The following is a 13,409-nucleotide window of genomic DNA, read 5'->3' as shown; positions in this document are numbered from 1 at the left end:
TTTCCCAAAATACCTTTTTTACAACTTAAGCCAAAAATTTCATTTTTGGTCCAATCATAATTATTAATTAAAAAGCATGTGCCACTATCTCCCCTATGGACCGTCCGCACGATCTGACTCTCATCATCACATCACGGGTAACGTCTGTGCATGAGACTTCATAACGAGCGATGCTTAGTTCCGCGCCTAGCGCGTACATGACCAAGCATCCTCTAACCTTGCCAGCCAAAAGGTCACGGAATCGGTACGAGAGCTTTACCATCTCGTCCGTTCCTGTCATCGCCCTGCGATAACTCAGGGGACGTCACGTCAGTCTATTACACTCTCGAGTGACCAGAGAAACTCCACCGAGATAATGCCTCATCTGGGCTTGGAGTCGTGTTACACACGCACCCACACAATTAATATCAACAGTTTCAATTTCCAACAGACAACGTGACATAACCGCACAATTTAATAAAACGATAAATATTCAATTCACAATTTAATTGGAAAACACAATTAAATTTTTCTTTTACAAAAACTCAATAAAAACAGAAATACAATTGTACATCTACACGCGTAAATGGTCCTCCAATCCGTCCCAAGGCCCAATTTCCAACAACTCCAATTTACAATTTCAACCCAGTGCTTCAACGGCCCAAATCCAATAATTTAATACAATCAACAATTACAAAATACAATTACAACAATTATTTTATAAAATTGGAAAATTACATAAATACGACGACAGGAAAAATTCTAGAAGATCACGTGAAAGGAAAAGTTGCGCGGCGGCACAACGCAAAACAGTGCCAAAAAAATTTGGGTCTCAGTGCACAACAACAACCAACAACCCGAGTAAAATTTTCACAATTTTAGAACAAAAACCAAGCACAACAAAATCTCAAGCTCTCGGATTTAAACACCTAAAACTCACAATTTCCGAACCAAAAAGCACTCGGCAAAGCTTACACAACCACTCGGGTTCACTCCAAAATTCACAGACCAAACACTCAAATTACCATGAGATGAAAAGCTTAAAAGAGAGATAAATAATCAAGAACTCAGAATCCCAAATCTTGAGAAAACCGTGGCCTATTTATAGGCCAAATGTGGCAGTTGAGGAGTTGTGCGTGTCACACGGGTGGAAGGAGGGAAATGGCAGCTCAAGCCGTGTAGAAGTGGAAATGATCATGCTCGGACGCGTGGCGCGGTTGCAAGAACAGCTCACACGGAAACCATGCTCAACGCCACCGAGGAGCTTGCAGAAGAAAGAGGTGGTGGCCGTGGGGAGCGGTACGCACGACAGCAAGCTTTTCGGAGCCTCCACCGAACGACACCGAGAGATCATGCAAGAAGGAGGTGGAAACGGGAGGAGTGACTCACGGAAATCTACAGAAGAAGAAAATAGAAGGAGAAAGAAGAAGAAGGGGCGTGAGGCGCAAGGGGAGAAAGAGATGAAACCGTACTCCCCCTTGACCTAAAACGACGCCGTTTAGATTAGTGAGGGGCTGGGTTTTTGCACGGGCTGGGCCACCACTTCACACGGGCAGGCTTAACTCAAAACACACACACAAACCCACGGCCCACAACCAAAAAACACAAAAACACAAGCCCAAATAAAATAAAACACTACAAAAAAAAAATTAAAATAACACACTTAAAATGAAATAAAATTAAAAAAATAAAATACCATGAGTAAAATAACACAAACAACATAATTAAAATAACATGAGTAGCTTGGATGACAGGAGTAGCTTTTGAAATTGTTTATAAACTTAATCCATTTATTACACCTTTAGATTTAATGACTTTACATGTTGATGACAGGAGTAGCTTGGATAGATTTTTTCAAATTCCTAAACAAATTAATGATAATGCATATGAAATAGATCTTCCAGGTATGTATCTTGTTTTAGCTATTTTCAATGTTACTAACATTTTTTCTTTTGATCCAGGTGAAAATTCGAGGTCGAATCCTATTGAGGAGAGGGAGAATGATGAGAACCAAATGAACCTAGTCTTAAAGATCTTTTGCAAGTTCCAGTTGGGTTAATCACAAGATCAAGAGCCAAGAAGATCAATGAGGCGATACAATCCACTTAGGACGAGTATAGCAAGAACTCAACCTGTTTAATTCATTTAAATAACTTATTTTATTAGTTTAGAATAATTAGATTTATTATGAGAATGACTTAAGGGAAAGCACCTATTCAATGGCAAGTTGAGAAAGTTATTATTTCTTATGAACTAGGATTTTTAGGAAGATCTTGTATTTTAGCGAATGGCTTATTTGAGAAGTTACTTTCTAGAAACTAGGGTTTCAAGAGGTTCCTGTAGTCGAGTTACTATAGCGTTATACTGTAGAGGGGGCATTGTTCACTCAAGGGTATTTTTGAAAGATGGGGAATTATTTTGGCTAGGATTTTAATTAGGTTTTAGTTTAAATACTCTTTGTAGCCTCATTTTGATCAGTTTGTGAAATTTAATGAATTTATTCATTGTGAGTTGAGTTTTACTCATATTGTTCTTAATTGAACTTTTAAACTTATCAAAGGTAAATCACAACTTTTGTGGTGTTCCTCCTTTATAATTTGGGTTCTTGATACGGGTTCTTCGACGAGTCTAGATTTTAATATAATTTAGGTTTTTAAAACGAGTTATCATCGGATCTAGGTTCTCCATCCATTGACTTGATTTTAGCTTTCTTTGAGAGTTTTCAAATTGATTGTGGGTTCAAGAGATTCTATTCCCCCGAATTCATATCACCTTACCGTTGTGCTCTCCAATTGTCGATCTTCGTCAAATTAGATTGTAAAAAGTTACGTGTTTATCATTTTTCAGGCAAAATAGATAAGACTCGGGCAAATTTTTGTAACAAAGTATGTAGTCTTTACCTTAAAATTTTGTTCTTTTCTAATTGAATTTACCTTCTTCTTTTTTTTTTTTTTATAAAAGATCTACATAAAACTTGTTTATTTAAAATTTAAAGTTAACATTACTCTTCTTTATTACATTAATCATTTTAGTCTAGGAAAAAGCTTCTTGTATTTAAAAATATATTTCGGTGCGTGGTTAACCACCCAGCTTTGATAATGGAATTTAAAAATTATCAATAAAATGATGTTTTTAATTCCTGAATTTTTAAATGAGTTTAAGAAAATTTAAGAAATTAAAAAAATAATTAAAAACAACTGATATTTTATTGATTGATGATTGTAAAATTTGGTTGTCAAATGATTGCTCCCTAGGAAAAAATACCGTGGTGGTTGGAATGATATAATTTGATGATGACACAATTTAAAGGCCGGCGATGACGTGTACAAGATCAGTGTTCGTGTATATACAACTGGAGGACATGACCTTCATAAAATTATTAAAAATCATCAGTCCACAGGGAAAAAAAAAACATTATTCAAAATTTTGAAATTTTTTATCTAAGTATTATTTAAATATAAAAATCAGTATAAATTTTAAAATAAAATTATATTAAAATAATTTTAAATTTATTATATTTTTATTTCTATTTTCAAAAAATTCTAAAATACTCCAAAATATCCATCATAATTAAATTGCAATCACTATGAAAATATATCGTAGCACATCACTTCAGCAGCGCATAAGATAGATAAAAAATGTGAGCACTGTGGCCACCGAAAACCAGACCAAAACAGAATCCAACCACTTTGAGTCTTTGAGCCACTCAAGAGCCTTGTCCTTATCCCTTCGGTGTTTTTTTATTGGAATAAATATAGATAAAAATTACTATTAAGAGTATTTATTTTGTACATATGATATACAATAAATCTTCCCAACCTCCTAACACTCCACACTCCACATTTTTTTTAATTTTAATTATTTTTTTCTTTTATCAAATATTTATTATATGAATAATGAATAGAAAATTTAAAATAATTTAAAAAGAATAAACTCAAAAAATTTTTTAAAAAAAATATTAAAAAATTTAAAAAGATGTGGAGTGTGGAGTGTGGTGGAGGTTGTGTAGCAAAACTCTATGATATAATATCATCTAGACCACACATCTCTCTAAATGAATGTTAAAAATAATTAACTAGAAATAATTATACAGTAAGTGTAAAATATACACTGTTATAATAACTACTCTTTCTATTGGGATGAATAATGAAGGTTCAAGGCCTTAAAACATTTGAAGTCTGGGCCGAATGACTAATGAATTTTCAACAGACGTAATTATTATCTACATATTCATTGTTGCTTTAGAACCCAATTAAAGCACATACACTTCAGGAAGAACGCAGATAGAATTGGAACTGTATTCGTCTCTTCTCTCCCTCTTTTTCTCTTTCTTTTTTTCTTATTTTTCTTCTTATTTTCAGGTTCATTTGGACACTGAAATATCTAAGAAGTTTGTAAATAATAATAAAATAGTGTATTTATCGAGTTTTAAAAAATATGGAGAAAAAGTTATCAATTTAAAAATTATTTGAATATAATTTTTTAATAGTATTTTTATTTTAATGTTAGAAAAAATTGTGTTGATTTTTTTGCTTTATTACAAAATTTGTAAAAGTTTTATTGATTTTTTTTTTGTTTGGAAAATTATTGAATAATAATTAGATGAAAAAGTTAAAAATTATTTAAAATTAAAAATTGTTTTATATTTAAGTAATATTTAAAAATAAAATTATGAAAAGTTTTAAAAATTTTGGGAATTTCATGTATCATCTTGTGTTTAAACTAGACTTCCTTGGGCTTCGTTTGGATGACAAACATCTCTCAACTCATCTCAACTCATCATTACAACTTTTTAAAATTCTAATATAAAATATAATAAACAATTCAATTTTTTTAAATTTTAAAATAATAATAATATTAAAAAATAATATTCTAATAATATTTTATCATCTCAACTCAACTCAACTCAACTCACTTTAACATCCAAACGCAACCTTACTCTAAGTCGGGTGAGTTTGGTTACCAAACTCATCTCAACTCATCTCAAATCATCATTACAATTTTTTCAAATTTCAATACAAAATATAATAAATAATTCAACTTTTTCAAATCTCAAAATAATAATAATATTAAAAAATAATATTCTAACAATATTTTATCATCTCAACTCAACTCAACTCAACTCAACATCCAATCACATATATGTGAGCCTCTCATGCTTCCTTCCATGAACGACACGGACTCCCTTACACTATTATTTGAAGAGTAGATCGTACCCCATGCTTAGTGTTTTTCATTATATAAATGTTTTAGTCACAAATCTTTTTTATAAAAGTAAATTTACGTAATTTATGAAATTTAATGTAATATATTAAATTATATAATTATTATTATTGTAAAATAAATTTAACGTATTGTATGAAATCATTTCAATTTGTAAATTCATTTTTGTGAATTGTACAAATCTCATTGGTAAAAATGGGATTGATATTCTGTAATGAAACTCACTTTTTTGTGTCAAATTGACTCTGGCTTGCCAACAATAATCTGTGAGTGATTTTTAAGACCTAAAGCTGCTAAAATTCTTTATTACATTCTAAATTTTACTCTAGAAAAAAAAAAAAAAATCATCCTTAATTTCATTATAAATTTCAAGCGTAAAATATTTTTGGGTAACCTTACCTTCTTGATTTTTATGTTTAGAAATATTCCGGTGCTTGAAGAACGCCCTTTGATAATGATATTTAAAAAAGTAATGCTACATATATTTATAATTTTATATATAAGATTTATTTTATTAATTTTTTAAAAAAATTAAATTTTGAAAATTAAATTTAATAATTTTATTCATAGCAATAATTGATAGGTGTATAAATAAGTTTTTTTTTTTTTTATACATTGTTCTATTTAAAAGTTATGGGTGATGCTACAGCGGGGCTCCCGTTGGGGGTGTAGTGTTATTTTATATGTGTTTTATTTAAGTAATTTTTTATATAGATCTTTTATTATTTTAAAATATTTTAAAAAAATAAAATAAATTTAAAACATCATTTAGAAAATATTTTCTTAATCAGAAAGTAAAAAAATATATATTAAAAAATACTTTCTTAATCATGAAGTAAAATAAAAAATTATAAAAAATATTTTTTAAAAAATAAAATAAATTTAGAACATCATTAAAAATACTTCCTTAATTAGAAAGTAAAAAAAATTCATTAAAATATACTTTCTTAATCACGAAGTAAAATAAAAAAATATTTTTTTATGATTTTTTATTTTACTTCATGATTAAAAAAATATTTTTTAATAATATTTTAAATTATTTTATTTTTTAAAAAAATTTATATAAAAAATAATTTTAAAAAAAAATACATAAAAAATACACTAATCTCCAACGGGAGATATAGCATTTCCTAAAAGTTATCAATCAAATGGTATTTTTAATTTTTGGAATTCGTGAGTCTTTAAATGAGAAGTTATTAACATTTAGAGCAGAGCCGGCAATGACGTGTACATGATTAGAGCAGAGCCGGCGCGACATGGACATCTAATGTAATGTCGTTGGAGTCAAAGAAATAAATAATCAAGTTGGTGCATCATGAATAATTAATTATATATGTTTATTTAGACAAGAGGATTATTAATTAATATATATAGCAGCGCCATCACTACTCCATTACTTTAGTTTGTAAACGAATTTTTTGAGAAAATAAAATGTCTGGACCTTCTCTTTAGATTATCACGAAGCACTCTAATATTTAATGGATTTTTTAAGTCCACGAAAATTCCAAAAAATCATTGCTTCCGACAGTACTGGTTAACGGCCTCTGCCGATGTCATAAATTCAAGCAAAACTCTGGCATCGTCGTCCATAGCAACATCCGAGCTACTCAAACTTTAATTTACTTTTTTTTCCCGACTGTATGTCAATAGGTTCAATATTGTCTCTGTTCCAGTTCCGTTTCTTTTTCAAAGCCACACTTTGAGGAACAGAATTATTACCGTGATCACGTGCTCTCTTCTACCAAGTCGCTTTCGGCAGTGGACCGGGGTGGTCATCGGCTTTTTATCATCACTTTCCTTCAGCACTGTCCCACGTAGTTGCTATATTATTTAAAATAATAATAGTTCAAAGCATTGGGACGAGACTATCGTGTTTTTGCCATATTTCACACACGTACGTTTTTCTCTCTCCATGGCAACGGACGCGATGTTTGAAGTCCGGCTGCAGTTCCAGAAACGAAGCAGCCTCGAATCGGAAAAAAAGAAGAAGGGATAATTACAGACCAAAATGAGCTATTCTGGGCATCAGCCCATATCCACAGCACATCAGTTACAAACCAAAATAAGTAACTAGAAAAAATATATGCATCTGTCCCACGCCGACATACACCAATACCCAAACACGTGAAGTTACAGACATATCACATGCACATTGACAAAAAAATGTGAGCACACCAGGGCTATATTTGAGTAGTAAAATCTTCTCAATACTTTTTAAATATTTTCGTGCTTATCAAAAAATTTCATATATCAAATAATTTAAAATATTTTCAATGAGACTTATAAATTCATTTCGATCTCTATTCATAATTATTCACAAACATTCTATAATATTTATCATTATTATATATAAATAAAAATAAAATCACTATAATATTTATTACTATTAAATATAAATAAAAAATAAAATCACTATAATATTTATTATTATTATATATAAATAAAAAATAATTTCACTATAATATTTATCTCTATTAAATATAAATAAAAAATAAAATCATTATAATATTTATCCCTATTAAATATAAATAAAAAATAAAATCACTATAATATTTATTACTATTATATATAAATAAAAAATAATTTTACTATAATATTTATCACTGTTAAATATAAATAAAAAATAAAATCACAATAATATTTATAACAATTATATATAAATAAAAAATAATTTCACTATAATATTTATTTATATTATATATAAATAAAAAATAAAATCACTATAATATTTATCACTATTATATATAAAATAAAATAAAATCACTATAATATTTATCATTATTATATATAAATAAAAAATAAAATCACTATAATATTTATCACTATTATATATAAATAAAATCATTATTAAAAAAAATAATCATTGATGGGACCCACACCCTTTTCAATTATCTATTTAAAAGTCAACAACTCAATATATTTCATATATCCAAACAACTTAAAATACTCTCAATGGGACCCATAAGCCCACTTCAATCTCTACTCATAACTATTCACAAACATTTTCAACACTTCTCAAGTATTCTCACTACCCAAACGTAGCCTTATTACTAAACCTCTCTTAACTCATCTTAATTTATCATTACAACTTTTTCAAATCTTAATACAAAATATAATAAACAATTCAATTTTTTAAATTCTAAAATAATAATAATATTAAAAAATAATATTCTAACAATATTTTATCATTTCAACTCAGTTCAATATCCAAACGCAACCAGAATCCAACCACTTTGAGCCACTCATAGCCTTTTCCTTGCTCCTATGCCGCCCTATCTTCACTGCTGGCTATACCGTCCAGAGTAAAAAAAAAAATTATTTATTTATTTTTTAAAAATATATTTGAAAATAAAAAAATATATTAATACATTTAAAATTATTTCTTTAATTATTAAATAATAAAAAAAATATTTGACCAACAGTCAAATAGAAGTATTAAAAAAAGTGTGCATAATAATATTTTCTTTTCCTTATCCTTTATGTTTCCTATTACGATGAATTATTAAAATATTATTTTTTAAAATTATTTATTTGTTAATTTAATTTAAAAGTTTTTAAAATTATAATAATTAAATAAAATAAGATAAGGCAAAAATACGAATTAGATAATTATTTATTATGAGTTTATTACTCACAATTAAAAAATACATATAAGAATTATAAAATAATTTTTTATAATATTGTTGTGTCCTTGTTTTATTTTTATTATTATTTATTAATTAAGTTTTGAAGAGATTGTACACGAGTTGATAGACTATCATTTTTCATCTCGAAGGATTCGTTTATTTTTATTGTTAGAGAGACAAGATAAGATAAATTGAGGTTAAAATTAAAAAATTAAATAAAATATTATTAAAATATATTTTTTAATATTATTTTTATTATAAAATTTAGAAATTTTAAATTATTAATTTTATTTTATATTAAAAATAAAAAATAATTATAATAATTAAATAAGATAAAATAAAACAATATAATTTTTTTGACTAAATCACGGCAAAAGTCGTACTTTCGTTTTCCATGACTCTCGAATCTCGATAGATCAGCTCAGTACTCCTAAAATCTACCAGAATTTAATAGCAATCTATCAGAATTAAATAACAACCAACCACTCTGCACTTCATAAATAGTAATCGCTTAATCGCTTTCAAAACTTAATGCATCTGACAGATCTACTACCTGGATCACGTGCCCTTACTCTTGACAGAGTGCACAAATAATGACCACACAGCACCTACTTGTCATGCATGACATGACCCAAGAGAGCCATGCCCCATTAAAGACAAGGGAGCAAGCAAACGTTCCTGAAATCATAGATGAGGGAGCCACCTCCGTAGAGGTATAAAAGTGACCGTTAGTTCCAGCCAGGTTTGAAATCAATAAAAAAAAATGGACAGAAAATGGGTCTGCTTTTTCTAAGGTAAAAAGAGTCGAATCAAGATTTTTACAGTGACAGGAAAGAGGAGGAGGATGATGTGGATGAGGACTCGTCATTGGTACGCTTGTCTTATAATTGTCCTTGGGGATTCATAATGAGGACACCAAAGTCATAATTTTGTGTCCAACTTTGGGGTACATTTGTACCCTAAGAACATGTCATCCTATTAAAAACAAAACGGACAAAAACATCATCAACAGCTAGCAGTGAATAAACCAAGTTTAATGCACTTTTTTGAGTGATATATGCATATATATATATATATATATATATGAGCCATTTTTTGTCTTGGTATTTGGGTACTTGTTTGTAATTTTAACATGTTTGTTAAAAAGAAAGCTAACATGTCACTTCTCTAAAAAGTAATTGGGATTGTAACACTGGCTATCCATGGTACTGAACATTATGTATGATCAGTGATAATCTACCCTTGTCCCCCATTGAGCATGTAGCTTTTTGCCATCATTGAGCATGTAGCCTGTATTCTCGTCCAAGTAACTGATAATCAAAGTTTGAAAAATGCTTTATAAATGATTTTATGTGATAAATTATTTTTATTATAAAATAAATTTAATATATCATAAAATCGTATCAATTTATAAATTTATTTTTATAAAATCTTTTTATAAGGATAATACTTCTTTAGGTCACTCTCAGACTCAAAATCTTTAATACCCTTTTTTGTCTGCATTAATACGCATCGATTACTTTAAAAAATCAACAATCCTAGTTTTCAAATATGAGCATCTACTTTTCACAAACACCGAGGCCTTAGTGCCAAGATAATATTTATTAAAATTTTCCATGTATCAAAATTTAGGAGGTATCCTTTTCTACTTTTGTGCTTTGGACGATGAAAAGCCAAAGCTGCACAACAATGATGTTCCAACAGGTTAGAGCATTCTTATTGAATTAATTAAATTAAAATATATTTTTAATAAATATAATATAAATTTAATATTTAGTTATTACATTCGTATAAGTTTCTATATTGAAATAGTTATTTTTTTATTATATGACAATAAAATAATATAAGATGAATTTAATTTTGACTATTCACATCAAATTTTCAAATTGGATTATCCATTTATTCATTATATAGTAATGAGTAATTAATAATTTTGAAATTTTTTTAATTTTTTTAATTATGAATTTATTTTATTTTATTATATTTTATTATTCATAATATTATATATTAATTAGTAATTGTATTGTAATTATATTTTTTCAATTGTCATTTAAAATAGAGAGAGAAATAATTAATATTAAAATGAGAGAAAAAGAAATAATATAAAAATGATTTGATGAATGAATAGTGTGTTCCAAATTTAGAAATTAATTTAGACTTTACTGTAGCTATATTTCAAATATTTGGAATATAGCTAATGCAATGTGAGGGATTTTATGACCTAATAGCTAAATTTTCATTGGATTTAACTTTTAGCTAATTCAATGAGAATACTCTTAGTAATTTGTCACTTATCTGTTGGGTTTACTATATGCTATATGCAGAGTGCTACACTTATCAAGAAATTACATATAAATAATCTTATAAATTGACGTAATTTTATGTGAGTCATCAGATCTGAATTATAATAAAAATAATTTTATAATTTGATAGATCACGTCAAGACACATCAATTTATAAAATTATTTATTAATTACCAGTTACATTATACTTACAGAAAGCCTAACAACTCGCCCCTCCCTCTTAAAAAAAAAAAAAAAAAGGAAGAAGTCTAATGTACGGAAGCCAACACTACCAAACAATGGTGAATGGTCCATGATGAAAACAAACGTAGGCTGCGTTTGAGCTAAACTGAGCTGACTAGTTCAATTTTTATTTTTTTTAGAATAGTAATTAGTTGAGTAGTAAAAAAAATTACATGAGATTTATTTAAATTAAATTTAAAGTATGTTTTAATGTTATAATGAGTTAAATTTTTTTTGAAATGTTGAAAAAAGTTATAGATCTGACATAAAATAATATGTTAAGTTGAAAAAGATAATAGGTCTCACGTCTGAAGAAGTTTTGAGTTGAGATAAATTTAATAATTTGAGAGTTGAGTGTTTAAATGATAAATTTAATTTAAAATTAGATTAAACTCAAATGAACTCTTGCAACTAAACACAACCTAAATATCGTACATAAATATAAAAACGTGCCTTTAAAAAAAAGTTTGGAAAGTAAATTGAGGTGAGATGAGATGAGAGTTAAAAATTAAATCTAATTTTTTAAATTAATTAATTTTTTAAATTAAAATTTTTTAATTTTTTTAAAATTATAATAATTAAATAAAATATGATAAGACAAAAATACGAATTAGATAATTATTTACTATCAGTTTACTAATCACAAATAAAAAAAAATAGATATCAGAATTATAAAATAATTTTTTATAATATTATTTTGTCCATCTTTTTATTTATTATTATTATTTATTAATTAAGTTTTGAAAGACTATCATTTTTCATTTTTAAAATCACGGCAAAAGTCGTACTTCCGTTTTCCATGACTCGATAGGTCAAGCTCAGTATTCCAAAAATCTACCAGAATTAAATAGCAATATGTCAGAATTAAATAGCAACCAACCAGTCTGCACTCTGCACCTCAGAATAGGGCTAAGAGATGAGATGAGATGAGATAAGATGAGATGAGATGAGTTGAGATTAAAGTTAAAAAGTTGAATAAAATATTGTTAGAATATATTTTTTAATATTATTATTATTTTAGGATTTGAAAATGTTGAATTGTTTATTTTATTTTATGTGGAAATTTGAGAAAGTTGTAATGATGAGGTGAGATGAGATGAGATATTTTTGAAAAACAAACAAGGCCTAAATAGACCTTTAGAAGCATGTTTATTAGATTAGTTAAAATTAAAGTACATTTTTTATAAATACAAAATGAATTTTAACATTTAACTATTATATTTACATAAGTATCTATATTAGAATAGTCATTTTATTATTATATGACAATAAAATAATATAAGATAAATTTAACTTTTACTATTCACATCAAATCTCCAAATTAGATTATCCATTTATTCATTATATAGTAATAAGTAATTAATAATTTTAAAATTTTTTTAATTATGAATTTATTTTATTTTATCATATTTTACTATTCATAATATTATATATTAATTAGTAATTATATTCTAATTATATTTTTTCAATTGTCATTTAAAATGGAGAGAGAAATAATTGATATTAAAATGAGAGAAAGAAATAATATAAAAAAGATTTGATGAATGAATAGTATGTTCCAAATTTAAAAATTAGTTTAGATATTACTGTAACTATATTTTAAATATTTAAAAATAATTAATTCAGTATGAGTAATTTATTGACCTAATAGCTAGACAGTAATCGCTTTCAAAATCTGACCACAAATAAAAGTATGAAAAAAAGGTTAAACTACACAAAAACTCCCAGCAGTATACGTCATGATTTGATGACGCAACTTGAAGGCCTTCGTTTTCTTCGATTCAATTCATTATTATAATTTTTTAAAATTTTAATATAAAATATAATAAATTTTTTAATTTTTTAATTTTTTAAAATTTTAAAATAATAATTAAAATTTTAATAATATTTCACCACCTTAACTTAATTCAATTCAATTCAATTTAATATTCAAACCCAACCTACAAAATCTAACGGCTGAGTCCAAACATAAATTCATCAAGTTGGGTCTAACATAGAGTGCAATGGAACTGTTAACTAGGGTGTAATCTGTCCGGTCTATGGTTAACTAGCTTTA

This window comes from Juglans regia, chromosome 5, assembly GCF_001411555.2.
Source record: "Juglans regia cultivar Chandler chromosome 5, Walnut 2.0, whole genome shotgun sequence".
NCBI lineage: Eukaryota > Viridiplantae > Streptophyta > Magnoliopsida > Fagales > Juglandaceae > Juglans > Juglans regia.
This window is presented reverse-complemented; position numbering follows the sequence as displayed.